Source organism: Triturus cristatus, chromosome 7, assembly GCF_964204655.1.
Source record: "Triturus cristatus chromosome 7, aTriCri1.1, whole genome shotgun sequence".
Taxonomy (NCBI): Eukaryota; Metazoa; Chordata; class Amphibia; order Caudata; family Salamandridae; genus Triturus; species Triturus cristatus.
In genome coordinates this window covers 1421944393-1421964057 of record NC_140590.1, presented here as the reverse complement: position 1 = coordinate 1421964057, position 19665 = coordinate 1421944393, and the positions used below count along the sequence as shown (strand labels likewise).

General features: G+C 47.0%; 1 long non-coding RNA gene across 1 annotated transcript in view; it reads right to left on the bottom strand.

Moving 5' to 3' along the window:
• Positions 1-19665, bottom strand: part of LOC146812137 (uncharacterized) — a 130592-nt gene that overhangs the window by 45733 nt on the left and 65194 nt on the right. The window contains exon 2 of the long non-coding RNA XR_014965874.1: positions 4069-4188. This is a non-coding gene — a long non-coding RNA (uncharacterized LOC146812137). The remainder of the gene's footprint in view (positions 1-4068; positions 4189-19665) is intronic.

Genomic DNA, 19665 nt, shown 5'->3' with positions numbered 1-19665 from the left:
CCAAATCCCAGGCAATATCAGAAATCAAGTGACTTCAGGTACCACAGGATTACATAGAAAAATTGGTGTGCAGTTCCTAAGTGAAGGTGAAAATGTTCAGGTCTTTGTTAAAGGGCCCTCACACACCCCGAAGGATGTCATGCTTCATCATTGGGCCGGCTCCTCATCGGGCCGGCGCTGCAATGCCCGACGGGCACCCACAAAGTTCGTTTGGTGGTGAAGCCGTTTGGTGCATGCGGGTGTATGGGCTAGGTAGTGCAGTGAGTGCAAAGTGGTGTTAAAATAGGTTTAGAGCAGCCCTATATCCTAAATTCTATTCCAGTGGTGCGCTAACCTAACTAAAAGCATGTAGCCCTAGCTGGATGCAATGATCCTAAAGGGCATGTGTGATGTAAAAGGTCAACATGTTTCTTGCCTCAAGGAGCCCCTAACGGGTCTGGTGGCAATTCATCAGGACCAAGTATGATAAGAAGAGGAGTTTTCCTGTTACACTAACGCAAAGATGGTTCGAGTATTGAATAAAGTTGAGTGGTAACCAGTTTTGCAAGAAACCAACATGTCTAGTAGACCTGGTGCGGTGAGACCTGAAAGAAAGTGAGATAATAAAAAGTGATATTTAAAATCTGAGGCAGTGCCTTACGGCACAGCATTGTATCAGAAGGGAAAACCCCATGTTGGGCACATTATGGTGGATTCCTTATTGCCCGGGGGCACACCAATTTTTCTATATCAGTTTACGCTTGGGGGTACGTGTGCAGGACCTGGATACTAAATACTCCTGGTTCCTCTAGTTTTGAAGAAACCACAGGATTATAACATTATACCAGCTGACATTCTCTAAGTTATCTTAAAGATACAACACATTACCTTTCGGCTCGATCTAGTCACTGTTGAGTTCTGGGAGAGAAATACGTGGTGACATAGCATGGTGCACCAAGAGAAACGATGAAAAAGAATACCATGCTGATGGTCCATGACTAGGAGAAAGCAGAGGGGATAGCATTTGGACTGAATGAATGACTCACTCAGTTGATCACCAACTTCCTTACTTTGGCGAGATGAGTTCAAATTTAGAACTACATTAACAGGCCTCTGTCAATCGCTGCTGGTTTAGTAGTGTGAAACCTCCCACCTTCCATGACTTGAGTTGTCTGGACAGCCAGGCTCACGCTTAAGTTCTTACAGAAGCACGCACTGTGAGTCGGTCAAAGCTGAGCAGCAAACTGCATCACCTTAGTGTAGTAATTTTTTATCGAGAGGACGACAGCACAAGAACAGCACCATTCAACCAGTGTCCGCGCTGAGCCTGTCTCTCGCCCGATAAGCTTCTGAGAATCAGCCCCAGATTGTCTTGGTACATGCAATGTATCACTGAATGAATTCAATTAGTGCTGCCTGGGCAGCCCTGAGGTGCAGAGAGGCGAGAATATGTATTCAGCAAATTATGTGACATCCTCTGGCCCTTGCGGTGATGCAAATCTGAGCCGAGATGTGCTGCACTTGGCAGGGCTTCACACGTTCCTTCAAGGAAGGATGGCGTCTGAGATTTATACTGTATAACCCAACACAATATTATCATATTTATACTTTCTCAAACCTGTTTACAATTGTTATGTAGAGTGCTTTATACTTTGAAGTTGTACAGTGATTCATCTTTTACTTTATGTTTTAGGTTGCCCTTGAGAGATGAAGTTGAACCTGTTTTACTGGGCCATACTTGCCTTGCATTCCATCTGGCATTTTCCAGATGGGCTGGGGACATTGGAGGGTTGCTTAGAAATCCCTGGCAAAGCGCTGCAGGTACCATAGTAACTTTCCTCAGGTCCCTGATATCCATCAGGGTTCAAGAACATAATTGATTTAATTATGCATTGACAAATGAAAGTTAAAAGCATGGCTCAGTCCTGCGCACCAAGCAAACAATATAATGTGTTTCTGTGAATGCTGTCTTGGTTCACTTTATTTGGACTGAAATAACAGATCACAATAGTTTCGCTGATAAAAAAAAATCAATGTTTGTGGGTCCTATGTTTAGCATAAGCAAGCTAAACAGAACATTTTAAAATCACCATTTGTATGTGTGGGGTGAGGGATTGGTTTGAAAGGGATATGATAAGCTCATTACAGAGCCCCTTGACTTGTGCGACCAATGCCGTCACCCAGTCCCAGCTTTATGGCCAAGGTTACTTTGCGATATGGATTGTTTAAACCATTGGGTCGCACCAAAGGGTCTCTTCCTAACATGTATCTCATTACATGGCTGTAACTGCTTTGATTTACTTACAATTAAGTGCCACTCATATGGCACAGAAAAGCCACGCTTCAGCGCATCAAAAACAGATAAATGTCAGAGTTGGAAGCTGTGATTAAAACTTACTGAAGCTTACATGGTGCAGGAACTCTCCCCATGCACGACTGATGAGACCTGAAGACTCTCCAGCAGATATAGCCGAAGAGGTGATACTAGGTGTCTGACTATCATTTGGACATTACAGTCACCAATGCCAGGGCTTTAAGTGGTGAAAGTGATCTTCGTTTCTAATATTGATTTTTCTCTCTTCTGTATCCTCTACATCAACTTATTCCAGGGATAATCATGTTTATCTAGTTTAGCTGAGTGCAGCTGGGTTTACGGAAAGGTTAGTTGAATTAAGTGCCTCAAGAAAAGCTTCCCCTGCAGAATGTTTTCCTTCCAATTCAAAGATCACTAAAGGAAAGAATTTATCTCTCACTTAGTTTTGTAAAATGTTACCAGGCCTGGAAGCCGGTAATGAAGCTGATTTTGAGATTAGTTATGAATACTACAAACTTCCCATTGTGTTGTCAAGGTCAGTGAATAATGGTTTGTGTAACCAGACATTGTGAGAAAAGAAGGAAACGGATCAACTATTGTTAATAATACATGGCAAGCTGTCTGAAATATTCCTGCTACAGCTGCATTTCTCAAGGACCTTTATGTTTTATGATAATTGTTTTGCTGAGATCATTGTTTTCCACTCTTTCCTATGAAATTACAAATGTGTATAAGCTTAGACGTTTGTAAGCTGAAGCAGACTCTCTGGTGAATGCTCAGAGACTACACTGCTGCAGCCGAAGCAGAATAAAATGATACTGGAGATTCTGTTACGCCCCATGTGACCGGTTACCTAGAAATCCCAAAGGTGGACACCTCTTTTAATTACACACTTGTTTAGTGTTCTGGACCGTCTTAGATTCATTTTCCGTCTGTTTTTCTGTGGTGTTCCTTTTTTTATTGAATGTTTTTTATTTTGGTAGCTGACTTTTTCCAGTCTATAGTTCACTTATCTTCTGCTTTGTTAGTAATCTTTCCCTCTTTCCTCTATAGTTTGTGGTACTGTAAGACTAAGAACGCATTGTTCATACTCTTTTGTCTACCATGAAGTTTGCAGGCTCAAGTAAGCTAGTGTAATAATTTTCACAATGTATGTGTTGAGAAGACTTTCATTTTCTTGCTCCTAATCTAATAGTTAATATGAGAGCGGCCAAGGACCCCTCCACCCCCCATGTTGTGCTGTGTAATTCATTTATACAGTATACCAGCAGTTTCCCTAAGAGCAGCATGACTGGAAAGTATGAGGTCCTATTGCATTTGCCAACCAATACATTGTATCTTTAATTGGCCATAATTTCACCCCTTCATTGTGCTTCAATGACTAAGTCATCATGATCATCAGGTTATAGTTCTGCCTTTCTATTACATACATTGTTTGGTTGGCATCACTACTTGGCTTGTCTAACATTGTCAACCAAAAAAATGCCCAGAATGATAGTTTTTTGTTAGAAGATACCTCAGTGCTAACTGAAATGAAGTGAAGTATGGATTGTGGTAGTGTTTTTTTGATTGAAAAAATTAAGGGGAGGCGTACTTGGCATCTAAAAAAATTTGCAATGTTTTTATTCTAACCACACAGACCACTGGTGATGCCGGCTGAAGTGTCGCTGCAGAAGTCATGTCAGTTGGAGAGTGAAATATGGTGACAGGGATGGGCACTGGTAAGCCACATAATTGCTTGTTTATGGACAATTACTAGTATACTCACTAGTTACCTGGGCATCATCGAGTTGTGATCGTGACCCCCTCCTCCGCTTTACCAGCTGCAGTGGTGGTTGAGTTATGTCCTCTTCTATTTGCAACTCAGCAAAAGCTCACATAATGAGCGTTGATGGCTTGAGGGAAACAAGGAAGAATGGAAGGTTAGGAAAAAGGATGGGTGAAATGGTATACAAGTGAATGGTGGGTGAAAGGGTGCATGGGAGGGTAAAGGGATGATGGCTGAAGGGATGGTTAAAAGAAAGAGTGGGTATAGAATGGATGGATAATGGATTGGAACTTTTGGTGAAATAATGGATGAGATCGAGTAAAGCTTACATTAGATCCACAACAACACATGAATCATACCAGTCCTTGCTAAGGATCCTTATGAATATACGTCTTAAAGAGGATTAAAGACGCCCAACACCTTGTCAGACGGGATCACCATTTGACTAAATAAAGTTTTAAATAAATATTTTTATTACATTTTTTGACACATAACAGACCAATGCATACAAGATCATAACCTCGGACAGGCTTAACTCAGTAGTATTCTGTTAACATAATAGTGATTCAGTTAGTGGCAATACAAACATTAAGATATCGATCAAAAGAAAGGCAGCACAATAGAAGGAGCACCAAAAACCGAGCCGGCAAGAACAGAGCTGCCAAGAACAGAGCCGTCAAGCACAGGAGGGTTGAAGGCAAAAAGTTAGGGGAGACCCATGCCAATTAGGATATATCCAACAAGCTAAGAACCAGCACTCGCACCCCCCCAAACAAAAAAAGCCATCACATCTGTTAATAGTACTCAAGAGGCAACACATCTGATTACCTTGGAATATATCATAATATACCCAATTAAAGAGTAGGTGGCACCAAGTGTCTATGCCTCCAAAAAGCTACCACCAGCCTCCTTTCAGTGGGTTGTGGTGTAGCTTTTGAATTTGCAGTTCCATTCCTGACATTGTTGAAGCTTCAAGTATGCCAGAGGTATTAAGGCATGGGCAGTTGCTCAAGGTGTCCTATCTTCTAGGCTGACCCCAAGGAAAGTGATCTTTCACAAGTTTCTTAACCACTCTTTGCACGCTACTTGTACCTCTCGCTGTCAAACTACCCACTGTTTAAGAATTTTGGGGTTTTGGGGTCCTGAAAAATACATTAGACTGATGTTTGAGTGACATTTTTTGTGACACTGGATTGAAGACACCCAACAACGTTTTAGACAAAATCACCATTCTCTAAGCCTGTGTGACAAAACAAAGTTGTAAAAATTGTCCTAGTAAAGTTTTTCAACACACATGATGTGCCCAAGACCATAAGCTCCGATAGAATTAACTCAGACACAGGGCAGCAGTATTCTATTAACATAGCGGTTCAGTTAGTGAAAATAACTGCAGAGCCGCTGAAAAGGGAATCTACAGTTCCAGTTTTGACATTGCTGTAGCTTCCAGTGCGCCAGAGGAATTAAGGCATGGGCAGTTGCTCATGGCGTCCTATCTTCTAGGCTGCCCCTGTGGAAAGTTTTTGAACCTCTCTTAAGGCGACCTCTAACTCTCACTGTTGCTCTATCCACTGTCATGTTATCAATGTTTTGGAACCCTGGGCAAAAAATTACAGTGACCTTTGAGTGCCATTTTCTGAAAGTTTAATATCCATTAGGTACCACAAGTAGAAATTAATCATACAAAAGTCCTTACCCAGTATCCTTATGAATACGTGTCTTAAAGTGGCAAAAAATAGCCACCATCTTCTCAGACCGGATCACCATTCTCTAAGCTTATTTGACTAAACAAAGCTTTTTAAATAAATATCTTTATATTATTTCAACACAACAAACCAATGTGCACAAGAGCATAAGTCCGGATAGGCTTAACTCAGAGAGTTCCAGTTAGTGACAAAAAAAATATCAACATGCCCATCAAAAGAAATGAACAATAAAAAGCCACCAAAATAGGGCAAGCCAAAAACTATGCTGCAAAAACAGAGTGGTCAAAAATTGAGCCTCCAAATATTTAGCTGCCAAACACTGGGCCGACAAACACTGGGCCGACAAACACTGGGTCGACAAAAACACTGAGCTGAGAAACACTGGGCTGACAAACATTGGGCTGACAAACACTGGGCTAAAAAAAATGGAGCTGCCAAAAACAGAGCGACGAAGAAGGTTAGGGGAGAACCATGCCAAATATGCCAGGACTAACAGGACAAGAACAGACCCCTCCACCCCTCAAAAAACCTAAGGCATCACAGCTGGTAGCAGTAATGAAAGGGCAACATATCTGACTACCCTGGAATATCAGAAGCCAAGAACTATTATAATATACTTAAATAAAAAGTAGGTGGCGGCTGGTGTCTATACCTCTTAAAATCTAACACCATCCTCCTTGCAGTGGATTGCCATGTAGCTTTTGAATTTACAGTTCTGATCCTGACAACACTGAAAGTTTAAAGTAGACAAGAGGTATTAAGGCATGGGCAGTTGCTCAACATGTTGTAATTTCAAGGCTGCCCCCCAGGGAAAAATACCTTTCAGAATTTTCTGAACTTCTCCTTTCAGGCTACCTGTATCTTTCATTGTTGCTCTACCCATTGTGTTATCAATTTTTTTGCGGCCCTTGGCAGGACACTACACTGATTTTAGAGTGACATTTTCTGAAAGTTTAATGTACATTTGTATATTTGGGAAAAATGTGCAGATATTGAGTAATAAAATTCAGATTTCGAATGGAGGAAACATTTAAAAAGATGCTACAAATGCACATGAATCGTCAAAAAGGTTTTAATCCGATTCCTTACAAATATATGTTGTAAAGTGGATTGAAGACACCCAACACCATACTGGGTAAGTTCACCATTCTCTAAACCCATGTAACTTAACTAAGTTGTTTAAAACAAATTGCTTGATCAAATATTTTCGACACAAATACCAATGTGCAAAAGACCATAAGCTCCAGCAGCCTTACCTCAGAGACATGTTAACAGAATGTATTGCTTCGCCCTCCCAAATAATAGAAAATACCGCTCTCCCGCACAAAGGCTCAAACACCACGAAGCAATAGAAACGAAACCACCAGGAAAGGGATTTCACATTTATAAAATGAGACACATCAAAAGACTGTTTTCAGAACAAGGCATGGGGTTTTATTTGTGCATTACTCTCTGACAGAAAGGCTTTCTCAGGTGTCAAATGAACAACATTCAAATGTATATGGATATATGTATCTATATATCTATATATATATGTGCAAGCAATAATATCACACTTATAAGTAGGCAAATGCAACTGTAAAAATATGAAATGAAATACCAGCAGATAATACTGAACGTCGCTGCAAGAAATCATATATACACAAAATACATCAGATGATTACAAACACTGAAGACATTAATGTGCACACAGACACTCACACATCACAACGATGATTATAGCCACTGGAGGCTTGAATGTGCACACAGACACTCTCACATCACAATGTCAACAATCAAAAATAAAACACATCACCGGCTGCAAACTTCATCTTGGCCCACTTGAGACTGAGGGATTCACAGGGGGGTCAAGAGAATCATCAAAACCGGAACCTGCTGCGCTGACGTAGACGAGTCCGTCCCCATTCAGACTCCAAAACAAATCCCAGTCTCCAAGTCAACAAACCCAAGTTTTATAATCTCAAAGCACACTAGATGTTTCAGAGAAACCCTCCTCTGTGCTGTAGTGTAGGTCTGTTGGAAACCGGGCAACCGGGTTAGCAGTCACCAGGTTCCCAGCACAGTGGTAGCTTGGCTCGAGCGGTTGGGGGTCAGGCACCGTGTTAAGCGTACGTCACACCCTCACAATAACCATGCGTTCATCCGTTCCAAAAACGACACTACACCGTAAAATAATTATGGAAGTCAAGATGAAAATATATATGTCTTTATCTTATTTTCTCTTAGTTGCAGGCTTCACATCATAAATACAATACAATAGGATTTTCCTTCAAAAGAGCAGGTCAAATAAACAATGCTACTTCGGGATCTCAATAAATAAGTTCAGGTCATCATTAAGCAAAGAATAAATAGGGGTGCAATAAATATAGACGGCAAATAAATACAGTCAGTCAATAAATACAGTGCAAGAATAAATTAGTGGAAGACAATAAATAAAGCACCTTCAATAAATAAGGAAACACAATCAATGACAATTACAGATCAGATCACTTTCATGAGGTCACTTGGTTTTACTTTGCCCAAACACAGCTTATGGACATTCAGATGGCATGGGGGGGTGTCCCACCTAGATTGGTCAAGGCTGGGCCTAAGCTGAGGCAGAACAAGGGTAATCTGAAGATCTGGCCCTCCAAACTACACAGCCCTTTGCAGAGGTCACTATACCAGTCTCAGTTCACCCCTGGCACTCCCAGGCTGGTCCTAACACCCCTCTAACCCCTAGAATGGTCTTTTAGGGCTCCACGGGGCCTCAGACGCCCCCTCTACCACTTACTGTCCCTTCCTCGACGATCGGCTCCGCTCGGCGCCGTGTCGACGCCGTGAGGCGGCTCCGGATCGATGTCGCTGGGCGGTCTCGACTCGACGTCGCTGGGCGGTCTCGACTCGATGTCGCTGGGCGGTCTCGACTCGATGTCGCTGGGCGGTCTCGACTCGATGTCGCTGGGCGGTCTCGACTCGATGTCGCTGGGCGGTCTCGACTCAATGTCGCTGGGCGGTCTCGACTCGATGTCGCCTTCCGGCGTCGCAGGGACACGGTCTCTCCGCTTCCGGGTGTCTCCGGAGTGCGATCTCCACTCCCGACCTCCGGCGCGCTTCACTTTAGTTAGCCAAACGATTGGAACGGAGCCTCGGTACTTTGACCGCGATCTACGATACCTCAACGGTTCATAGGCCATTAATTAGGCCCCTACTAAGGGCTAGGACTTGGGCCTTTAATACAATACAAAATACACTTACTATGAATCTTGAGGAAATACCTAGCATTCAATATTAAGTTCGAGAACATTGATTCTATACAAATAGGTAATTTGACCTTCTTAAGCGACCTCTCGGAGACGCGATGATATATTCGCCCTGATGAAGTTCCTCTAGGAACGAAACGCGTTGGCTGATGTCCAAGATTTTATAACTGAAAAACTATTAAAGAAGTTAAAATTGGAAAACACATGGACTAATTTGACTTTATGCTGGTGCACCATCATTTTCTTCAATTTTGTATCTATCTGGTTTCCAGTGGGGTATAAGTACGACGTACTCCGGATGCGATTGCACAGACTATATATGAATTCCTGTACTTAATCTTTTGATGTGCTTAGCCTGTGGTCAGTCGTACGACTGTTTGCTTTTGTATACTTCACTTTAGTTTCCGGCGACTCCGATGGGCGGACTTCACTCCTACGTCGACGCCTCACCTCGACCTCAGGTGACTCCGTACTCGACCTCCGGGGCCTCTCCACGACCTCCGTCGGCGTCCTCACTCGACCTCAGGTGACTCCGTACTTGACCTCCGGTGCCTCTCCACGACCTCCGTCGGCGCCCTCACTCGACCTCTGGCGGCTCCGGGTACGACGTCTGCTTTCTGTCAGCGCCGCTTCTCCACCTCAGGCCCCAGGTCTCCAGGCTTCTCGACGTCAGGACTCCAGGAGGACACCGCTGAACAGGTCAGGAGCTTGCTGTTCTTCCTCTTTAAGGCCTGTTCCAAATGTTCAGTTCCTTAAGATGGTTCTTCTGGTCTTGGTCCCACACAGGGCTTTAGGCTGGGCTTGGTCAGTAGGGACTAGCATCAAGGGAGGGTTTCTGGACCCCACTCCAAGCACTGGTTTCCACCTCTGCTGCCTTACTCCGACCTCCTTCTATCTCTGTCCTCTCTCTTCTCTAGTCAGATGCCAACTGCCACTCTGAGATGGCCTCCCAACATTCTAAACTGCCTCCCACTATCACAGGATTCTAGAATGTTCCAGGAGGTTCTAGATGTGTCTCAGGTGACAATGGGTGGCCACCATTTTGTGTCTCAGGCCCTCAGACAGAAGTTCCAGGGGTAGGGAAAATGGCTCCCTGACCCTGCATCAACACTAAAAAGTCTGGTGGTTCCCAAAAAGGAAAAATTATAACAGGGTTTGAGGCAGAAGTGGGACAAAATAAATAATGATGAGGAGGGACCACCCAAAGGGCTGACAGGTCTAACACGCGTCCCCCCCAGCTGAAAGTGGTGAGGGCTACCCAACCCCTTGGGAGTTCTCATCACTAAGGCGGAAATACCTTGAGAGACCGTCTGCATTGGCGTGGTCCACTCCAGGCCGATGTTCCACCTGAAAGTCCATTCCCTGTAGGGAGATAGACCACCTTAGCAACTTGGGATTCTCCCCTTCATCTGCATCAGCCACCGAAGGAGTCTGTGGTCGGTCTGAACTAGGAAGTGCGAGCCAAACAGGTATGGCCGCAACTTCTTCAGAGCCCATACCACTGCAAAGGCTTCACGCTCTATTGCACTCCACTTCTGTTCCTTGGGAAGTAGTCTCCGGGATAGGAAGACCACGGGTTGATCCAGACCCTCTTCATTGAGTTGCGATAATACTGCCCCAATGCCATGTTCCGATGCATCCGTCTGGACAATGAACTCCTTGGAAAAGTCTGGGGCCCTTAAGACCGGGGCCTCGCACATGGCTTGCTTCAGTTTCACAAAGGCCTGCTGACAAGCCTCCGTCCAGACTACCCGTCGAGGTTGCTTCTTGGACGTAAACTCCGTGAGGGGGGCCACAATGGTACCATATCCCTTCACGAAGCGGCGGTAATATCCGGTGAGGCCCAGAAAAGCTCGGACCTCGGTCTGAGTCTTGGGGGGTTCCCAGGCCATGATGGCCTCGATTTTCGCCTGGAGGGGTTGCACCGCTCCCCTACCCACCAAGTGTCCAAGGTACACTACCGACCCCTGCCCGATCTGGCATTTACTGGCCTTGATCGTTAAACCAGCGTGCTTCAGGGCCTGGAGAACAGCTTGCAGGTGACGCAAATGATCCTTCCAGCTGTTACTGAAGACGGCAATGTCGTCCAGATAAGCAGCAGAGAAACTCTCCATCCCGGCGAGGATCTGGTTCACCAGACGCTGAAACGTGGCAGGTGCGTTCTTGAGCCCAAAGGGCATCACGCAGAACTGGTGGTGGCCCTTGGGCGTGGAGAAGGCTGACCTTTCCTTAGCTCCATCAGTCAGAGAGATCTGCCAGTACCCAGAAGTAAGGTCAAAGGTACTCAGATATTGGGCAGCTCCCAGCCGGTCAATCAGTTCATCCGCCCTCGGGATCGGATGGGCATCAGTCTTGGTTACTGAGTTCAGTCCCCGGTAGTCCACACAGAACCTCAGTTCCGGTTGGGCACCCGGTGGTACAGCTTTTGGTTCTAATACCACCGGACTGGACCAGGGGCTGTTGGAAGGTTCAATCACTCCTAGCTCCAGCATCTTAGTGACTTCACTGTGAATGCTGGCCTTCACCTTGTCTGTCATCCGGTAGATCTTTGACTTCACAGGTGGGCTGTCTCCTGTGTCCACATCATGGACGCACAGGTGAGTCCTACCCGGAACAAGGGAGAACAACGAAGAGTACTGCCCCAGGACCTGGCGGCAGTCCTCCTGCTGTTCAGGAGTTAGGGACGGGGAGAGAATCACTCCCTCCACCAACCCATCCTTCTCTTGAGACGCAAATAAGTCGGGGAGAGGCTCGCTTTCCACGTCCTCTGCTGCGTCAGTCACCATCAGCAAGATGACTTCGGGCCTCTCATGGTGGGGTTTGAGGCGGTTGGCATGCAGCACCCGTAGGGGCTGGCGAGGGGTCTTCAGATCCACCAAGTAGTTCGCCTTACCGTTCTTCTCCAACACATCAAAGGGTCCTGACCAGCGATCCTGGAGGGCGCTAAGCTCTCCTGGTTCGATCACCCACACCTTCTGGCCAGGCTCCAACTCCACCGGATGAGCATTGTGGTCATACCACGCCTTCAGTGGAGGAGTGTGGCTCAATGGTTAGAGCGGCAGACCCTGAAGCAGAGTTCTGGCCAGGGACCAGGGTTCGATTCCCGCCTCGGTGGGGCTCGGGCTCAATTTCCTCGGACCTACCTATTCTCGCCTCGGTGCCTATTCTAATCATGGGCCCCACGCTGCAACTCTGGGCAATAGCTTGCTTAGCCTCCACACCGGCCCCAACAGCGCTAAGGATGCCTGGCTTCACCCTGGGGGTGCCCAGGAGTGGACACTTCACAGGGAAAGCCAGGAGGGGTTCCACAGCGGTAGGAGTATCAGCGCCAGGAAACCGCAAAGGCGACACCGCAAGGTGGCCGTCTGGTGACAGTGCGCTCTATAAGTACCTTGACATTTACATTTACATTTACATTTGACATTTACATCACTGCTTGGCTGGCTTCCAAGTTGTCAGAAGCTTGCTTCCACAACTTAGCCATTTGGCTCCAGAAGGCCAGCATGTAGCTCACCACGTCCTGGGGAAGCTTTCTGGGAGTTCTTTCCCATCCGTCTCTCACCAGGCCGAGAGGTCCACGCACAGGGTGCCCATACAAAAGCTCGAAGGGGCTGAGCCCACTCCCTTCTGTGGCACTTCCCTGTAAGAAAACAATAGACAGGGTAGGAGGACGTCCCATTTCCTCCGCAGGCTTTCAGGCAGACTTCTGATCATGCCTTTCAAGGTTTTATTGAACCTCTCCACCAGACCATTGGTCTGGGGATGGTAAGGGGTGGTGAACCGGTAGGTCACTCCACACTCCTTCCACATAGCCCGCATGTATGCTGACATGAAGTTGGTCCCCCTGTCGGACACAACTTCCTTGGGAAAACCCACTCGGGTAAAGATTCCCATCAGGGCCCTTGCCACAACAGGTGCAGTAATGGTCCTCAGAGGTATAGCCTCTGGGTGCCGTGTGGCATGATCCACCAGAACCAGGATAAACCTGTGACCAGCTGTAGTAGGCGGATCTAACGGACCCACAATGTCGATGCCCACCCTTTCAAAGGGGGTGCTAACGACAGGAAGTGGTTCCAGGGGAGCTTTCAGCTTCACCCCTGTTTTCCCACTGGCTTGACAAGACACACATGTCCGGCAGTAGGTGTCGGACGACACTTTCATTTGAGGCCAATAAAAGTGTGGGACAAGACGGGCAAAGGTCTTGTCTTGCCCCAGGTGTCCTGCCAAGGGGATCTCATGAGCCAATTCCAGGAGGAAGGCTCGATAACGTTGAGGGACAACCAAGGCCCGTGACGAACCGTGCATGGGTGCCTTGGGTTCACTGTAGAGGAGGCCATCCTCCCAGTAAATGTTGTAGTTCCCCTCAACGTTCCCTGCTGCCTGGGCTTCGGCCTGTCGCCTCAGTCCCTCAAGGGTAGGACACTCCCTCTGGCCCTTGCAGGATTCCTCCCTGGTCGGCCCTCCCTCCACGTGCCACTCGGCCGGGATGGGTAGGTTCTCCAGTTCGGTAACATCCCCCTCCGCGGACTCCTGGTCCATCACCTCCGGTGGCCTATCCGTCACACGGGGCGCGGATGCCGAGGCAGGTTCCTCCTGCCCTCGGTTCTTCCCTTGATCGGCAGCCGGCGGTGCCTTTGTTCCAGGCTCCCGCCTAAACGTACTCCCCCTCCGGGTAGTCGCAGACCCTGTGCTGACACAGGCCCAGTCAGGTGTACCCAGCATCTCAGCATGAGTCCGGTATTCCACCTCCTTCCAAGCATTATGCTCCATGTCATTCCCCAGCAGACAATCGACTGGCACGGCAGGGCTTACGGCAACTCGAAGCAACCCTGCAACCCCTTCCCATTCGAATGGAACCTCGGCCACCGGATAGTGGCCCATTCTGCCGTCAGCCATCGCGGCAGGGTGGAGTGCATTGGGAATCACCTGCACTGGAGACACCAGTTGGCTACGTACCATAGTCATACTGGCTCCTGTGTCTCTCAGAGCCTCCCCTCTTTGGCCATTGATGGTGACCCACTGCCCATACTTTGTGGTATTTGCGGGCACCTGGATCTTAGGAACCATCTCCCGTTCTCCCAGGGACACTAAAGTGACACCCGCCCACTCCCTTCCCTTATCTAAAGGCATCTCCTCCCCGAGCACTACACTAGCTACTCCGGGGCCTTTTCTCCGATGGGAGGGGGTGGTCTTTTCGGGCACTTCACATCTCCCTTATAGTGTCCGACACCATCGCACTCGAAGCAATGGACAACCCTTGGCTGCTGACTCTGGCCAGGATTAGGGTTTCTGGGTGGGTTAGCCCTAGGGGTGAATCCTGTTCCCTTCCCTTGGAAACTATTTTGGGGGCCTTTAGAGAACTCCGTTTTCTTTTCCCCTCCCTCTTTCTTCTGGGGGGCACCCTGTCCGGTCTTTTGAGAGTCCCCTCCAGTCCCCCTTGTGGACACCGGGTACTAGCCCAAATGTCCGCCTCCTCAGCAAGCTTCCGGGGATTGGTCAGCTTGCTATCCACCAGGTGTTGACGCAGTTCGGGGAATCATTTTTCGAGCAGGTGTTCCTTCAACATCAAATCAAACAACCCCTCGTAGTCCCTCACCTCGCTGCCCTGTATCCAACCCTCTAATGCCTTCTTTGCATAGTCCAGGAAATCCACCCAATTCTGTGTGCCCAGTTTGTGGCTACCCCGGAACTTCTGTCTGTACTTCTCGGGTGTTAGTCCAAACTTCCTCACGAGCGCCACTTTCATGGTGGGGTAGTGGGTCTGCTCATCCTGCTCCAGGGCCAATAATGTATCCCTACCAGCTGGAGGCATGTATTTATACAATCCCCCTCCCCAATATTTCTCTGGAACCCCATGGACTCTTAAAGAGACCTCATAGGCCGCTAGCCACTTGGCAATATCATCTCCCGCACTATAGCCAGCTACTATGTCTTTTGGCAGATAGGGTTTGGGTTCCCTGGTGATTTCTCTGTCTTCGCTGCCACCATTAGGAACAGTGTGTGCCCCGACCCGTAGGATCTGGAGATCTATCTCCCTGAGCCTCAACTCGTGAGCCATCCTCTGTTCCTCCTTTACTTTCTCCAGCTTCGCCAACTCCCATGTGAGCTGTCTTTTCTCCCTCCGGTCAGTTAATTCTGCTTCTAATAAGCCGTTGCTAGAGACACTGCTGCCCTTCCTTGAAAGTGTTCTGGGCCCCGCTAATAGGTTCCCCACCTCGGATTGGTACACACCAGCTCCCTCACTGTCAGGCTCTCCATCCTTGTCCTCCTTCTCAACCTTACTCTCTCGTCGTGCCTCCCCCCAAGCCCTCAAGCTGGTTTGGAGCTCACCCTTCTTTGCACCTTGGGGACAAAACACCCCCTCTCGCTGACAAAACTCTCTGAGTTGGGCCACAGTGTAAGTTTCCACATCCTCCAACACAAACTCCATTTTGCCCACTCAGGATAGAAGACAGTTGCTTACAGAAGCTATGCAGGGGGGTACCTTTTGTAATACCTCCTCCCACCACCAGAAGTAAATTTGGAAAAAACAAAACTCAAAATTAGGAAGTCCGCTTGGAGAAAACTCCCGGTGTAGGCCTATGGACTACCCAAAGTTATTGTCGAGTAGACGCAAGCACAGCTCTATCCCACCGCTGAACACCAATTTTATGTTGGAAACCGGGCAACCGGGTTAGCAGTCACCAGGTTCCCAGCACAGTGGTAGCTTGGCTCGAGCGGTTGGGGGTCAGGCACCGTGTTAAGCGTACGTCACACCCTCACAATAACCATGCGTTCATCCGTTCCAAAAACGACACTACACCGTAAAATAATTATGGAAGTCAAGATGAAAATATATATGTCTTTATCTTATTTTCTCTTAGTTGCAGGCTTCACATCATAAATACAATACAATAGGATTTTCCTTCAAAAGAGCAGGTCAAATAAACAATGCTACTTCGGGATCTCAATAAATAAGTTCAGGTCATCATTAAGCAAAGAATAAATAGGGGTGCAATAAATATAGACGGCAAATAAATACAGTCAGTCAATAAATACAGTGCAAGAATAAATTAGTGGAAGACAATAAATAAAGCACCTTCAATAAATAAGGAAACACAATCAATGACAATTACAGATCAGATCACTTTCATGAGGTCACTTGGTTTTACTTTGCCCAAACACAGCTTATGGACATTCAGATGGCATGGGGGGGGGTGTCCCACCTAGATTGGTCAAGGCTGGGCCTAAGCTGAGGCAGAACAAGGGTAATCTGAAGATCTGGCCCTCCAAACTACACAGCCCTTTGCAGAGGTCACTATACCAGTCTCAGTTCACCCCTGGCACTCCCAGGCTGGTCCTAACACCCCTCTAACCCCTAGAATGGTCTTTTAGGGCTCCACGGGGCCTCAGACGCCCCCTCTACCACTTACTGTCCCTTCCTCGACGATCGGCTCCGCTCGACGCCGTGTCGACGCCGTGAGGCGGCTCCGGATCGATGTCGCTGGGCGGTCTCGACTCGACGTCGCTGGGCGGTCTCGACTCGATGTCGCTGGGCGGTCTCGACTCGATGTCGCTGGGCGGTCTCGACTCGATGTCGCTGGGCGGTCTCGACTCGATGTCGCCTTCCGGCGTCGCAGGGACACGGTCTCCCCGCTTCCGGGTGTCTCCGGAGTGCGATCTCCACTCCCGACCTCCGGCGCGCTTCACTTTAGTTTCCGGCGACTCCGGTGGGCGGACTTCACTCCTCCGTCGACGCCTCACCTCGACCTCAGGTGACTCCGTACTCGACCTCCGGGGCCTCTCCACGACCTCCGTCGGCGTCCTCACTCGACCTCAGGTGACTCCGTACTCGACCTCCGGTGCCTCTCCACGACCTCCGTCGGCGCCCTCACTCGACCTCTGGCGGCTCCGGGTACGACGTCTGCTTTCTGTCAGCGCCGCTTCTCCACCTCAGGCCCCAGGTCTCCAGGCTTCTCGACGTCAGGACTCCAGGAGGACACCGCTGAACAGGTCAGGAGCTTGCTGTTCTTCCTCTTTAAGGCCTGTTCCAAATGTTCAGTTCCTTAAGATGGTTCTTCTGGTCTTGGTCCCACACAGGGCTTTAGGCTGGGCTTGGTCAGTAGGGACTAGCATCAAGGGTGGGTTTCTGGACCCCACTCCAAGCACTGGTTTCCACCTCTGCTGCCTTACTCTGACCTCCTTCTATCTCTGTCCTCTCTCTTCTCTAGTCAGATGCCAACTGCCACTCTGAGATGGCCTCCCAACATTCTAAACTGCCTCCCACTATCACAGGATTCTAGAATGTTCCAGGAGGTTCTAGATGTGTCTCAGGTGACAATGGGTGGCCACCATTTTGTGTCTCAGGCCCTCAGACAGAAGTTCCAGGGGTAGGGAAAATGGCTCCCTGACCCTGCATCAACACTAAAAAGTCTGGTGGTTCCCAAAAAGGAAAAATTATAACAGGGTTTGAGGCAGAAGTGGGACAAAATAAATAATGATGAGGAGGGACCACCCAAAGGGCTGACAGGTCTAACAAGGTCCTATATCTCTGATAGGCTCTGTGCATTGGAATAATATACACTATAGTTTTGACATAGGACTGAGGTCAGTATGTCTCTATTGAGTACATTAAACTTAATTATTTGTGTGTGCCAGCTAACTCAGAGGTCTATGGAAACTTCTTGAATATACAAGAAGGGATTCGTTTCTGACAACCGCATAAACATGACAACTTTGTTTCCCTTAGAATCAAAACAATCTAAGAATCGTGGAAACAATAGGTAACAGTTTTACTCAGTCAATCGTGCATGCTTCGTTTCTACAGAGTTACATAGACATAGATAGACAGGCATTTCAATAAAAAGGGTTTATTGAACAGTCTTATTTTTCGTGCAAGAGATATGAACTGCTTCAATCGTAAGACAGAATGCGAATTAAAATATGTACAGCGTTAGCAGTAAGATAAAATAATACTGCAATAGCATGGTTTGTAGCTATGACAGATATTCATAAAAATACATACATAAATAACACAGGCTAAAATGTTAATACTCATCTGATGCTTCTAGCTAGTTCTACCCCAGTGTACCTAACCTAAGTGTAGTACGAGGTAAGAAGTAGGTGCTGTTTGTCTATAGTCTAGTTAAGCTATAGTTGCCAAGATTTGCCAAAAGTCCCTCTAGGTTCTAGTCCGCTCCATACCTTAGAATGAGTGAGGTTGGAATCTCTTTCCGAGTCTCGATCTCTAACACCCCGCAAGGGGAGTCAGAAACACTGGAGCTGGATTCTCTGCGAGGAGGATGACAGCGTCTGGTCAGTGCGTCAGGCAGGGACTTGACTTCCTTCCGAACTTGCCGTGGCGAGCCGCGTCGTGCAAGTAGGCGGCCGAACCGTGGTTTGCCATGGTAAGTGAAGGTATATACATTGAAAGTGTTTAGGAACGCCAGTATTGACGTAAAAGTCAGGCAGAAGAACGTCATGAATGAACCCCTAAGGAATAGATGTTCATGCATAATAAATGAGTTCGCAAGGGGAAGTCCTAAAGGCTTAAGAGTCTGGTTTACCAAGAACTCGTTGTGATGTAGATGAACGGATGTAGGTGGCCATGCCTGTATTTTGTCAGCATGGATAATGCCTAAATAAGGGTAGGATTTCAATGCCTAAATATGGGCAATGCACATTGTGCCTAAATAAGGACATAAATTGGGAAATCTATACACGGTATCTAAATCGACACACAACACCCACTCCACTTTCGTATGAACGACATTACTAAATCCTAAACATGCTAAACATATCTAAAATATAGCTACATATGGATGGCTAAGAACATGTCTAAAAATACATTGTAAAATGCATAAAAACTGTTGCCATGCATAAAAATGCACTGGTGCTGTACATATTAAAGCAATGTTTCATTCTAAGCATATAGTTACATTGAATGCTAAAAGAATGAACATACATATATATACACATTATGAAATGGCTCGTAAATACAGAAGTAAAAAGGCCAAAACCATTTCATGCTAAGTTACATAAATCAATTGGTACTGACAAGGTGACATATTTTCTCTGAAAGTGTATCAAAGAATTCTGTTCTCTATGAATAGTTCTACAATAAGCAGATTACTGTGCCATAAAAAGAAAAATTCAAATTTGGAAAAAAAAATGAATCATAGGAAAATGTTCCAAGTTTAGTCTTTGTTTTGAAAAATGAAGGCCAAATTCAGAGTCTTCCCGGTACACTGTGTGCTGAATCAAAAGGCAGTGTATGGGGATGGAGAAAACATGAAATCTTCTAACCCTGTAGACAAAAAGTCGTCTACCATTGTAGGTGAAAGTTGGATTACCTTGTTTAGAAGACTAACCGCTCATAGATGAGAAGCATCGCCGTCAGCTTTGGTCGCATCAGCAATGTTCGTATCCGATGTTACCTGCGTGCCTGTTGTTTCCTCTCGTACCTCAGGAGTAGCAATTTGCGTCTGTGAGATATCAATGAATGCCGTCATCAGGATTGGTAGCCGCTGGGGACAACACACAGCATGGGCCGTTACCGGGTCCAGCAGAGTATCAATATCCGTAGGCATGACTGATGGGAGTGTTAGACAGATGTCTAGCACGTATTCTTCACCGCAAAGCAGGCAGCGTAGAACAGGTAAGATGCAATCTTGCCACATT